This window comes from Eulemur rufifrons, chromosome 21, assembly GCF_041146395.1.
Source record: "Eulemur rufifrons isolate Redbay chromosome 21, OSU_ERuf_1, whole genome shotgun sequence".
NCBI lineage: Eukaryota > Metazoa > Chordata > Mammalia > Primates > Lemuridae > Eulemur > Eulemur rufifrons.
The window spans coordinates 13,630,153-13,643,679 of NC_091003.1; positions in this window are offsets into that span (position 1 = coordinate 13,630,153).

Sequence of the window (13,527 nt, forward strand, 5' to 3'; positions counted from 1 at the left end):
TTGAGTAGCTATTATGTACCTAGGGGCTTCCATTCTCGTTCACAGACCAGTAACTGAAGGAATGTATTACAGCTGGGGACGCAGCTGTCTCAAACACAGCCAGGTTCAATGAGAAGAGCAGGATGGCTGCTGGGTAAGCATCTAGAAAGGTCTATACCACTTCCTGACTTCCCGGAGCTTTCACACTGGTTGGGGAAACAGACATGACATAAACACATCACCTATGGTTACAAACTGTGATACTGCTATTAAGGGAAAACACAAGGACCTTGGGTAGGGTGTAATAAGGAGGGCTGGGGAGGTCGGGGAAGGCTTTCCTGAGGAAGTGATGACAAGGGTTTGGCCCGGGAGGAAATCCCAGTGTGTGCGAGGAGACAGACATAGAAACCAGCTGCTGTCCTCGCTGCTGCGTGGGAAGAAGGTGTATAGTGGGTAGGCCCTGGGTGTGCTGGCTCTGTGACTTTGGGCCCGGCTTGTTCCTTCTCTGAACCTCATGCTCCTCATATGGAATTTGGGGATAGTAAAGGATGGAGTCTGTACACAGCAAGTGCTCTCGGGGCACTGGGTGTTGCATTGCATGCCCCTAGGGGCTGCTGTTCGTGCTGTAGTGCAGCCCCACACTGTGGCAATATTGAACAGGTCTGTTCTAATCATTGTAATTAGTTTCCACCAGTGAAGCCTTGAAGGAGCCCGAAGGAGAAGTTTCTGGGTAGAAGTTGCCCAGAATCTCTGACAGGCTTGGGGTATACTGGGCAGGCGTGAGGGGTGGCTGGTGGGTGTACCCCAAACCATTGCTTCTTGAACTTTAGCATGTGTAGAACACCTGGCAGATTTGTTAAGCCCCAGGTCTGGGCCACACCCCAGTGATTCTGATTCCGTGTTTGGGGTGGGGTGCGTGAAGGTGCATCTCTAACAGGCTCCCAGAGGGTGCTGATGCTGCCAGTCGGTGGGCCGCAACCTGGACGGCACGGCTGTAAATCCCAGACACGGGGGAGGCAGGGTGCCTCCAGGCAGCTAGGGGAGGCTGGGAGGCCAAAGGCCGGAGCTGCAAGGTGGGCGGAGCATCCCCTACCCCCTGTGCTGTGGCGGAGGGAGGATCCTTGTTCTCAGACCTGGCGGGGAATGTGGGAAGGATTGTGGGCTCCAGCCAGAGGCCCGGGTAATCCTCATGTCCCTGAGGCCAGAGAGGCTGGAATCTCCAAATCCACTCTAATAATCCAATTCTGAGACTAAGCCCTTGGCTCACCTGCCTGCCCCTGCAGCCGCTTGGCTCTGCCCAGAGACTCCTGACCTACTCTGTTTCAGAAGTGCAATGGAGTTAGGGATAAACTAGGACTCCTCTGTCCCCAGTATGTGGCCTCCAAAATCACAGATATGGCAGCTGTGATAAAGGGACTTGAGAATATAGCCAGGCCACTATTCAGAGGGACCTTAATGCTCAGGGGAAGGGAGGCCCAGGGACAGGACTTCTCCCTCCTCCGATGCTGAAACTAGAACTCTTCCCCTTGAACTTGTCTTATATTTTGGGGTTCCTCGTAAGATTCTTTGAGAAAGCGTTCTGCAACTTTTTAAGAACTGAGACGCGCTTTCCTCGGCAGGAATTCTTTCTGCAACCTGCACCACTGCTAATGCCTTCCCTGGTGGGGAGCTCTGGGTGTGTCATCTTAGCAAGCTCTCGTCATCCTAAAGGTGCTAGACTGAGCCTGGATTTCCTGCCTCGTGACTCATAAAGTCCAACTATTCACTCATGCATGCATGTGTTCAGTTGATATTTATTGAACTCCTACTGTGTGACAGGCCCTGAGCCCGAGTCCCTGTCCTCAAGGAGCTCAAACTCTAGTAGGGGAAATGGATAAGGAAACAGACAAGTGTAATGTAGTGGTGTAAATGCTACCAGTATGTAGGTTAGCCTAGGAGTGGTGAGGGTACTTAAAAGGCACCCAGGCCGGGTGTGGTGGCTCACGCCTGTAATCCTACCACTTTGGGAGGCCAAGGTGGTAGGATCTCTTGAGGCCAGGAGTTCAAGACCAGCCTGGGCAATAGCGAGACCCTATCTCTACAGAAAGTAAAAAAAATTAGCCAGACATGGTGGCACACACTTGTAGTCCTAGCTACTTGGGAGGATGAGGATGGAGGATCACTTGAGCCCAGGAGTTTGAGGTTGCAATGAGCTATGATGATGCCACTGTTCTCTAGCCTGGGAAACAGAGCGAGATCCTATCTCAAGAAAAGAAAAAGGCACCCAATCCAATGGGTGGGGTGGGAGTGGGGAGGAAGGGACAGATGTGCTAGGACCTGAAAGATCAGCAGCAGTGCTTGGTCAGAAGAGTTGGGACTGGGGTGTTTCTGGTCAAGGGAACAGCATGTGCAAAGGCCCAGAGGTAAGGGAGAGCATGGCCCCTTTGGGAAACTAAGCGGAAATCCGTCTGCCTGGTGTACTGGGCAGGAGGGAGGAGCAGAGAGAGGTTACACTCAATAGGGAGGCGGGGCCCCATCCCACGCAGACCTTGGAGTGTGGAAAGGCTCAGACGGGAACGCTGAGGAGCTGCCTTCTTGTTTCAGCCAGGCCCACGGCTACAGAAACTCTGATGCCTATGAACGGTTTGCTTTTGGGGACAAATCTGCCCAGAAGGTAGAAGAAAACTCAGGAAGCCAAGGGTAGCCAGGAAGCGTCCCCGTAGCAGTGTGGTTAAGAGCACAAGCTCTGATCAAAACACAGAAAAACAGACCCTAGATGCCCCTGATGAAAGACCACGACACTACTTGGGATTTTGCCAAAAGGATCAAATCTGAGTCTGATCGTGCCTCCGCCAGCAATATGCAGGAAATCCAGGGCAGAGGAACACACTGAGTCATGCCGTGAGTCCGCCACCAGCAGACTCAGACTGGGAGACTCTGCAGGTCAAATGGCTTCAGTTCATCAACAGATGCGTTGCAAGAAAGAGAAAGGGATGGAGGGAGAATTTGTAGCTTAAAGGAGACTTAAAAGATATCAAGTTTAAAAAAAAATGAGCTTGACTAAATGACAGTGTTTAGGGATGTGCATTTGGGTGAAAAAAAATCCAGAAAGAAACACAAAGGAATTATGACTATAAACATCAGGAAAGAAGTTGCTTTTAGAGAGAGGGGGCTGTGCTTGGGAGGGGGCACAGAAAGGAGCTTCTGGGGTGTTTGGTTCTACTTCTTGACCAGTAGGGTGATCACAAGGGCATTTGCTTTATAATAATTCACCAAGTTGTACGTTTGTTCTGTGTGGTTTTTTGTTTGTCTTATAATACAAAGTCTAAAAAAGAAAAAAAAACAAGTGTAGGCTCAGAAGCCAGCTATCTGGGTTCAAATCCCAGCTCTGCCACTTATTAACTGTGCCATGTTGGGTAAATTGTAAGACCCTTTAAGTCTCAGTTTCCTCATCTGTAAAATGAGGATGATATTATAGGGTCATTCTGCATATTAAACAAGTTAGTATATGCGAAGCCCTTGGAACAGTGCCTTATAATGCAGTAAGCATCATAAAAGGTTTTGCTGTTTTCGTTGTTGTTGTCATTCCCCAGTTGCTACCACTCTCTCCATGTGTCCCCATGCCCCAGTGATTCCCTCCTAAGGAAAGAGGAAGGGAGAGTTGGGCATGGCATTCTTTAATGGCTATGGCAGAACCTGTTATTGACCGTGACAAGATAATCACAGCTTAAATCTGGGAACTGGCTCTAGTCCAGAGAGTGGCTGTCTGCACTGCGTGGTCCCACAAGGCAGCCCTGACCCTGTTGTGCCTATGGCTCAGGTTGCAGGGCCAGAATATCCCTTTCCCCCCAACCCCCGGAGGTGCCTGCTACCTGCTCCTGCTCTCCAGCTGGTGCTTGTCTTTCTTGGAGAGAAAACAAAGGGTCTGAGTATCATGATTGAGGCACAGGCTTTGGTGTTAACGAGGACTTCGGTTCTGACCCCAGCTCTACCACTTAAAAGAGTTAAGGGATGTATGTGTATAGTATGTATGTGGTGAGGGAATCCCTCTTCTTTGAGCCTCATTGTCTGTTATGAATGATAATAAATAGAATGGTTGTGAAGAAATAATCCATGTATTATGCTTAGTGGAGGGCCTGGCTCAGGGCCTTCACATATGCTATTCCCTCTGCCTGAAATGCTTTTCCCTGCACTCTTTGAATAGCTGGATCCGTCTCATTTTTGGGGTCTCCTTGACTTACCTATTGGAGGAAGGAAGGAAATTACCATCACAACTCACTTATATTCTTCAGAGCACACATGAAATTTATGGTCTGACTTATATTTATATTGTATTTGTTACATTATAATACATTTTTATCTGCTTATTATTTGATGCCTCCTGCCCCTCAGTAGAATGGAAACTCCATGTTGGTGGTGACCATTTCTATCTTGTTCACTGCAGTATCTCCAGTGTCTGGTAAGCACTAAGCTATCATTTATTGAATAAATGAACCAAATCTATGGATATGTAAATAAATATATTGTCCACTTCTCTGTCATCTGTCTCCTCTGCCTGGCTTGTGAGGGTAGGGATCCTGTCTGGCTTGTTCGCTGCTATGTCTTCTGAACCCCTGGCACTGGTGGGGTGTATACTATGTGCTCAATAAACACGTGTTACATGGATGTGAGGCTAGGGGGGTGCAGAGGGTGGCAGCCATTTGTGACGACCGCACTCACGTGCAGAGAGGGCTCTAGGCCTCACCCCTCGTGGCTCTGCTGGCCCCAGGTCTCCCTCCGTTTCAATGCTCGGTCTTTTTAGATAGTTTCCTTGTGCTACAGGGGCCTCAAAGTCACAGGCAGTGCCGCGGGTTGGGAAAAAGACAAAGGACTGGGAATTGGACAGACCCAGATTCCAGTCCTTGATCAATCATTTACAGTCTCTGAGACTTTGAGCCAATTGCCAAAGCCTCAGTTTCCTCATCTGTTCAAAGAGAGAAAATAATCAGAATAGCAACAACAACAATATATCTGCCCAGCAGGGTTTTAGTGATTAGATTAGGTAACAGACATGAAAGCCCGCATTGAATAGTCCCATACACGTGTGTTGGCCCTGTTATCGGTAGCTGCAAAATCTTTTTTTTTTTTTTCCTCTCTTTTGCTACGACAATGGATCCGGTGGTCATCTGTGGCATATGTCTCTTGCTCTGTAAACCTGTATCTTGCTCTTGCTCTATAATCCTATCTTGCTCCCTGTTGATAAATTTCACCTCGTGCTAGCCTTACTTTGGTGTGTCTGTTTGTTCTTTGGCCAAGAGCACACCAAGAACCGAGAACACAGAACGAGACTGCCAAACCCGACAGCATGTCAAGATTTCCTTCTTTTTAAAGGCTGAACAATATTCCATTGTGTGTATGTATCACGTTTTGTTTGTCCTTTCATCTACTCATGGACACGTGGGTTGCTTCCACCTTTTGGCGATTGTGAATAACGCTGCTATGGCTGTAGATGTACAAATACCTCTTTGAGTTTCTGCTTTCAGTTCTTTTGTATATGTAGCTGGAAGTGGAGTTGCTGGATCGTATGTTAATTCTACGTTTAATTTTTTGAGGAACTGCCATGCTGTTTATTATTGTTTTAACGTTCGTCCCCTCTGACACTCGCGTTGAAACTTAATTCCCGATGTATCGGTATTAAGAGGTGGAGCCTTTAAGCAGTGATTGGGTCAGGAGGGCTCGGCTCTCATGGATGAATTAATACATTCATGGATTAATGGGTTAATAGCTTAATGGGTTATCACCAGAGTGAGTCTGTTATAAAAGCCACTTTGGCTCTCAGTGTGTCCCTCTCACCCTGTGATGCCTTCAGCATGAGACCCTCATCAGAAACTGACCAGATGCAGCCCCTTGACCTTGGCCTTCCCAGCCTTTAGAATTGTAAGAAATAAATTTCTTCTCTTCATAAGTTAAAAAAAAATCTTTTTAAAAAGTTGTATGTATTTGGCTGGGCATGATGGCTCACACCTGTAATCCTAGCACTTTGGGAAGCCGAGGTGGAAGGATCACTTGAGGTCAGGAGTTCGAGACCAGTGTGAGCAAAAGTGAAACCCTGCCTCTACTAAAAATAGAAAAATTAGCCGGGCATAGTGATACACACCTGCAGTCCCTGCTACTCAGTAGGCTGAGAGAGAAGGATCCCTTGAGCCTGAGAGTTTGAGGTTGCTGTGAACTATGATGATGCCAATACACTCTATCCTGGGTGACAAAGCAAGACTCTGTCTCAAAAAAAAAAAAAAAAAAAATTTTCTTTTCAGTTCCTGCCTCTGTTCATTCTTTCATTCAACGAACATACACTGAGCATCTACTCTCTGCCAGGTCTTCTGCTGAGTGTTAGGGATATAGGGGAAAAAAGACAGATTTTATTCCTAGTCTCATGGAGATTATAGTCTAAACTATGCTGTCCAACATGGTAGCCACTAGCCATATGTGTCTATTTAAGTTTCACTTAGTTAAAATTGAGTTCCCCAGACACACCAGCCACATTTCATGTGTTCCACAGCTACATGCGGGGCAGATATAGTACCTCCCCATCATAGCAGAATGTTCTGGGCTAGAGGGACAGCTGACAAGTAAACCGGCCATTTATAATCCAACATGCAAGCCCTGGCGGTCATGTTCCTTCCTGTCGCCTTCCTAACTTGCCCAGCTCTGGGGAAGTGACTAAAAGGAATAAAACAGCCGCTTTATTTTTTTTATGTGGTATCTTGGGTACGTATTAAGTCGTTTTTATTCACCACTTACTCTGTCTTTATGACCACCTCATTTTACAGGTGAGGAAGCTCAGGTTCAGAGAAGGAACTCGCCACGCTTACACTTACAGTAGGTAATAGAGACCGTCTTCCAATACATCGTGTCCTTGACACAGTGAAAGAGTCTGGGAGTTGATCATAAAAGCAGCTGACATTTATGTGTAGAGCACATACCGTGCCCTGCACGGCACTCTCCCAATGTTTGCTTTCTATCAATATTGTCCTCGTCCCAAGCCTAGGAGGCTGAAGGTGGCCATCACCTCATTCACAGGTGAGGTGCAGAAGGAAAGTGACTTGTCCAAGGCAAACCAGATGGGAAGGCGCTTGCTTTTTCTGTCCTCGACCATGCTAGGCCTGGCTGGCTTCTTCCCTGTGACTCATATCCTCCTGGGGGAAGCGTAGACACGCCAAGTTCATTCTCCCTCCTGAGAAGTTGGAGACCCGGCCAGGTTCCTCGGCTCAAGTTGCCCACCAGGGGCCAGGACCGGGAGACACGGTGGGCTGCCTCCCTGCCTCTCTGGGTGGCTCAGGTCCCCCGCTGTGGTCTAACTCCCAGAGGCCCAAGATATGGAAACTTGGCTTTGGGACCAGACCACCCACTCCCATGTCCAAGGGCTGGCGGGCTGGCTCCCACCCCTTCTCCGTGTTGACCTTTTGAACTTGTATTGTGAGCTTATCTTTAAGGGGGGAAAATATCCCATAAACTTAAAATAGGCAAGACTTAATTAATAGCGTGCTTTGTTCTTCTGATCCTTATCTGTACGGGAAAATACACCCCTTCTCTGTTTTATGGGTCAAGGTGAAATTGTCTCTGGGGGCTCCAAAAACAGCTGCTCCATCTTCCACTTTTGAACTCTGGCTCCCTTTGGCTCTTCCCTCCCCTGGGTGGAAGGTTCTTCCAAACTCTTCAGCCTGAGCACTTCACCAACGCCTTTTCTGTAATACCTATCAGATTGCCTGCATTACATGTTATAATTATTTCTTCACATATGATTAATAGATACTGTGTGCTGGGGACCGTCTCTGCTAAGGGCTCCTAACAGCCCTACATGTTAGGTCTTCTAGTTATACCCATTTTACAGATGAGGAGATTGAAGCCAATAACTTTCCAAAGGACACACAGCTCTAAGAAATGGATCTAGGCTTTGAATCCATGTCTCTCTGCACCATGTCTCTCCAACACCCATGACTATGATTTATGGAACACTTAGCTATGTGCTCAATGGTCCTACAATGCTAGTGTTAAAAAACATGTCCTTTTTATTTTCCTTGTTTAAAATATGTCTTTTTATTTGTCACAATCCTATTAGATATGTACAATTATCATCTCCCTTTCACAGATGAGGAAACTGAGCCTCAGAGAGGTGAATGCAGTTACCCAAAGTCACACAGTGATTAATGGCAGAGCTGTCATGGCACCAAACTGTGTCTGATACATAGCCAAGTTCAGAAGAAAAGTAATATTAATAGATTAGAATCCAAAAAACCAGATTTTGGCTCTTCGTTGTGTAACATTGGGCAAATCACTTAACCCTTCTGAGTTTTAGTTTCCCCTCTGCAAAATGGGGACAAGACCTATTTATCCAACTTCTTGAGGTGGTTATGAGAATCAAAGGGTAGGAACCAATGATTATTGAGAACCTGCTCTTTCAGGGCCTAGGTTTATCTGCGTTGTCTTAGTTTTGGATAGAAGGATGGTGAATTTTATCTTTTTAAAATTCTCTTCCATGTTATTTGGATTGCCTACAAAAAGCATATCTTTCTTCCACAAATAGATGAAAATAATCGATGTCCATTTAAAAACTATCTCATTTAGTCCTTGCAGCACTGTGAAGCGGATCATCTCCTTTGTGTTTTAGGAGAGGAGAGACTCAGAGGGAAAGGGAACGACGTGGCTGGGAAGCCACTGAGAGAGGAACTGAACCCAGTTCTGTCTGTCCCCCAAATTTTGGTTCCTGTTGTAGCAGAGTAGTCATCCCTCCTCCCGTAGATATGGAAGGGAAATATTGACAGTTGAGAATATGTAACAGAGGGAATGGCCTAGAAAAAAATGGCAAAAATATTTTCTGTCTCTTTAAAACATCCTCCACTCCTTTTTGAGAACTAAAACCTGCACCCTTGTCCCAGGCCAGTGGTTGGGAGGGGCAGGGTAATGTCTTTTGTTCTTTGTGCTACAGGAGATGGCTCAGCCCAGACCTGGTGGAGGGAGGTCATGGGTGGAGGTCATGGGATTGTCTTCAGTGGAGATGGGACAATTAGAATCATCAACTGTAGTTGGACAGCAATTTCCTGAAGCTGAGAACCCACCCTTTAAAAGCTCTGTATTTCTGCTTATTATTAGGATGATGGCATTTCAGACAGTAATCTCCATCCTCCTCTTTTGCTGGCAAAGTAATAAACTTCTCTTTCCTTCTCCTCAAACCACTTGTTCTCGTTCTTCCGGTTGCTGCCTCTGGCCTTGAGGACAAGTGCTGAGCATTTGGTAACGCTGTCACTCCACAGAGGGCAAGTCTTCCATCCTAAGAGGGTGCAGGAGGGTTTGAAGAAATGTTTACATAAAACCAGCCCTAAACTGGGTGCAGTGGCTCATGCCTGTAATCCCAGCACTTTGTGAGGCTGAGGCAGGAGGATCTATTGAACCCAGGAATTTGAGGTTGCAGCTACCTATGATGACACCACTGCATTCCAGGCAGGGTGACAGAGTGAGATCCTGTCTTTAAAACAAAACAAAACAACAGCCTGTGAATTGGGAGATGATAAACAGAGACCCTATTTTGTAGGCACCAATTTCTGCTCGCAGGAGCAGTGCCTGCCATTTGAAAACCTCTAGCTCCTATGCCTTTGGGTGTCAATTTCCTCAATTACATTTAGGTCATTGGATATGAAATGTCCTATTTTGAATCAAAAGTGTAGTTTATTATATTTCAAACAAGAAGCAGTACAATTAATCAAAGTATGCGCCTAAACTATTGACACCGTTTTGCCTGCTTAATTGTGGCTTGTTTATGCCAGCAGTGAAGAAGTCTGGAGAGTGAGTGGCAATGAAATCACAAAAGGCATTTTCCACAGCTTGTTGAGAATTGGATGTTTTTCCTTGGAAGAAGTGGTCCAAAGCCTGGAAGAAGTGGTAGTCAGTTGGTGCAAGGTCTGGTGAACACGGTGCATGACAGAGAGTTTCCAAGGCCAGCCTCTGTAGTTTGAGCAGTGTTGTTTGTGCCATATGTGGTAGAGCATTGTCTTGCGAGAGGCTTGGCCTGTCTCTCTTGACCAATCTCGGCTGCTTAATCGCAAGCATCCTCATCATTTTGTCCAATTGGCTGCAGTAGACATCCGCTGTAATGGATTTACCAGGTTTCATGATGCTGTAGTGGATAATACCAGCGCTGGACCACCCAACAGACACCATTAGGTTTTTTTGATGAATATTCTGTTTTGGATTGTGTTTTGGCACTTCATCTTTATCCGGCCATTGTGTGGGATGCTTGCAATTGTCCAAAAGAATCCATTTTTCATCACATATAACAATATGATGTAGAAATGGTTCACCTTTATGTCGTGACAACAAAGAAAGGCAAGCTTCAAGATGATTTCTCTTGTGATGCTTGTTTAATTCATGCGGAACCCATCTATGAAGCTTCTTTACCTCGCCAATTTGTTTCAAATGGTCTAAAATTGTTGGACTAGGAATGTCAAACCTTGCTGCTAATTCATGCATAGGTTGAGAAGGATTCACTTCTACTTTAGCTTTCAACTCATCATTATCCACCTTGGTTTCAGGTTGCCCATGTGGCTCATTTTCAAGATTAAAAATCACCAGAACGGAACTTCTCAAACCATTGACCTACTGTGTGTTCATTAGCCACATCCTTCCCAAACACTTTGTTGATATTTCAAGCTGTCTGTGCAGCATTGGTTCCACAACAGACCTCATATTCGATAATAACACGAGTTTTTGACTTATCCATGGTTTCACAAAAATTGCTCTAAAAAAAACTTGAGAGATAATCACAAGCAAAACTGTGGGTTTGAAAGACTGAGAATGTACCTTTACAATAAAAACGAAACAAGAAGTGTCAAAGTGAAATGCCAGAGATATCAACTGTCAAACTTAGTACTTAAGGGAATCAGATATTTCATATTTAATAACCTAATAAAATAGTGATGATAAGTTATGGGGCTTTCATATGGTAAGAACCTCATGAGATAAGGGAAGAGAAAGGGTTTAGTAAATTGAGGGGCCCAGTGCTCTGTTAGGAAATCCCCTGTTGAATGGTATCACACATTGCACTAGCCCCGTGGCAATTGCGTACTGTCTACAGAAGAAGTTGTCACCCTCAAAGGGCACATGGTCCTTCAGCAAAAAGTGGCTTGAGGAGGCTGTAACCTCAGAGATTTTACTTGTCAAGACCTCTGGGGGCGTTCCTAAAGAATAGATCCAGCAACTTTTTCCAATACAAGGTCGGGGTACAAGTTGCAGAAAGCAAGAACTCAGGAGACCTTTTCATTTCAAGATAACAATTGGTTGAGCGTTTGCTTGTACCAGGCACTAATCTGTCAAAAACAAAATCAGATCAATCAAGTTAAAATTTTGACCTTATTGTGTATACAAAAAACTGGCCTGTGTTGGGAGGATCCTTTGAGTGCAGGAATTCAAGATTACAACGAGCTATGACTGGGCCACTGCACACTCCAGGCTGGGTGACAGAGTGAGACCCTGTCCTGTGAATTGGGAGATTACAAACCAAGATCGGCAAGAAGTCTGAATTTACAGCAGTTATAGCACAGTTTATAAAGCATAAAGGAAGAAATATTTTGACCCTTTTTATGATTGGTTGTCATATATTCTTTCTAACATGAACAGAGATGCTGCTTATTTGTCTATAGCTGATTGGTTTTATTTTATTGAATCATTTAAATAAGGACAAAAATTTATGTTTGTGTTTTATGTTTAGAGTTAGCATTTTGGGAGAATCAGGATGGCTTAAGTTTTGGTTATATGTAGCTATGGGTGGTTGATATTGTAGTATCTAAACCCTGGTCTCCATTTTTATTTATTCATTCAATCATTCTAATGACTGTATTATGTGCATTGTCACCTTCTCCTCCTCTTCCTCCTTTGGTTGCATTATTTTCTTTAATCCTCATGTCTACCCTTTGGAGTAGGAATTATTATTACAGCCATGTGCCACATAATGTTTTGGCCAATGGTGAACCACGTATACAATGGTGGTCCCATAAGATTATAATACTGTATTTTTACTGTACCTTTCCTATGTTTAGATATGTTTAGATACACAAATATTTACCATTGTATTACAACTGCATATAGTATTTAGTACAGTAACATGCTATACAGGTTTGTAGTCTAGGAGCAATAGGCTATACCATATAGCCTAGCTGTGTAGTGGGCTATACCATCTAGGTTTGTGTAAGGACACTGTATGTTTGCACATGATGAAATCACCTAATGCCACATTTCTCAGAACATATTCTTGTCGTTAAGCAACAGAAGACTATATTTCTATTTCACAATTGAGGAAACAAACTCAGAGAAGTGTATCACTTGCCCAAGGCCACACAGTGGGTAAATGGTGGAACTGGGCATAGAACCCAGACAGCCTGACCCAGATTCCACGCTCATCCTGCCTCCAGGGTCGCAGAATTTATGTTTGACTGAAGAGACAGCCTAATCCACAAGCAGCTGGATCTCAAAAGGGGGGCAGGCTTCTTGGTACAAGGGAGGCCCAACCAGGAATGGAATCTGAAGAGGCCAACTGGGGCTAGCCTGGGGTGATCAAAGTCTCAGGTGACTGAGAGAAAGCTTAAGGAAAGGCCTTTTGAGGCCTCCCCAAAAGTTTAATCCTTTTTTGTGATTGTTTCTCTAGGACTAGACTGCCTTGAGGATAAAATAAACATGAGCTCCTGGAGGCAGTGTAGTATGTGGCTGGGACATGGGCTCTGCAGGCCAGCTGCTCGGGAGGAGGAAGTCCCATCACCTCTGTCCTCTGTCCCCCATTTGAACAATGCCCCTGCTCTGAGGGCTATTCAACCTCTGAGTTGTTAGGATCTTCCAAAGATGGCAGCTTTCAGAAAGAGGAGAGTAGAATTAGAAACCCCAGGGCAGGGCCCCAGACACACCTTGGGAGGGGAAATATGTCTATGGGAGGAAGCAAGGCCAGATGCTTGCAAAATAGGGGGAAGAATGAGACTAGGAGGGGACATCTCCAAAAATTACCCCTGTGGGGTCTGACCTGGGGAGCTGGAGAAGGAATTCCAATGCATTTAACCCTGCCACTGACAGTCTCCTTTTTGGCACTCTATTTTGTTCCTTTATAGCACTTAACATTGTTCTAACTAAATAATTAATTGGGTCATGGGTTGTTTAAAGTCTATGATTCTCATGTGAGGTCTCAGGTGTGCTTTTGTTCACTGTAGCACGAAGCTCATTGTCTACCACATAGTAGATAGGGTTATCAGATAAAACACAAGAAGTCCAGTTAAGTTTGAATTTTAGATAAAAAATGGATTATTTTTTTAGTGTAAGCATATCCCATTTGTTTATCTGAGATTCAAATTTAACTGGGCTTCCTGTATTTTATCCGACAAATCTGACAACCCTAGTAGTAGGGACTAGAAAAGTTTTTTCTAATTTGGGGAGAATTTCCAAAATCGTAAGTATTTATGGAACAAATGAATAAACGGCTTTTTTTTTTTTTTGCCTTGACTCCGCCCTAAACTTGCGACGAGACCCTTTGGCAACAACCAGCCTCTCTCTGGGCCT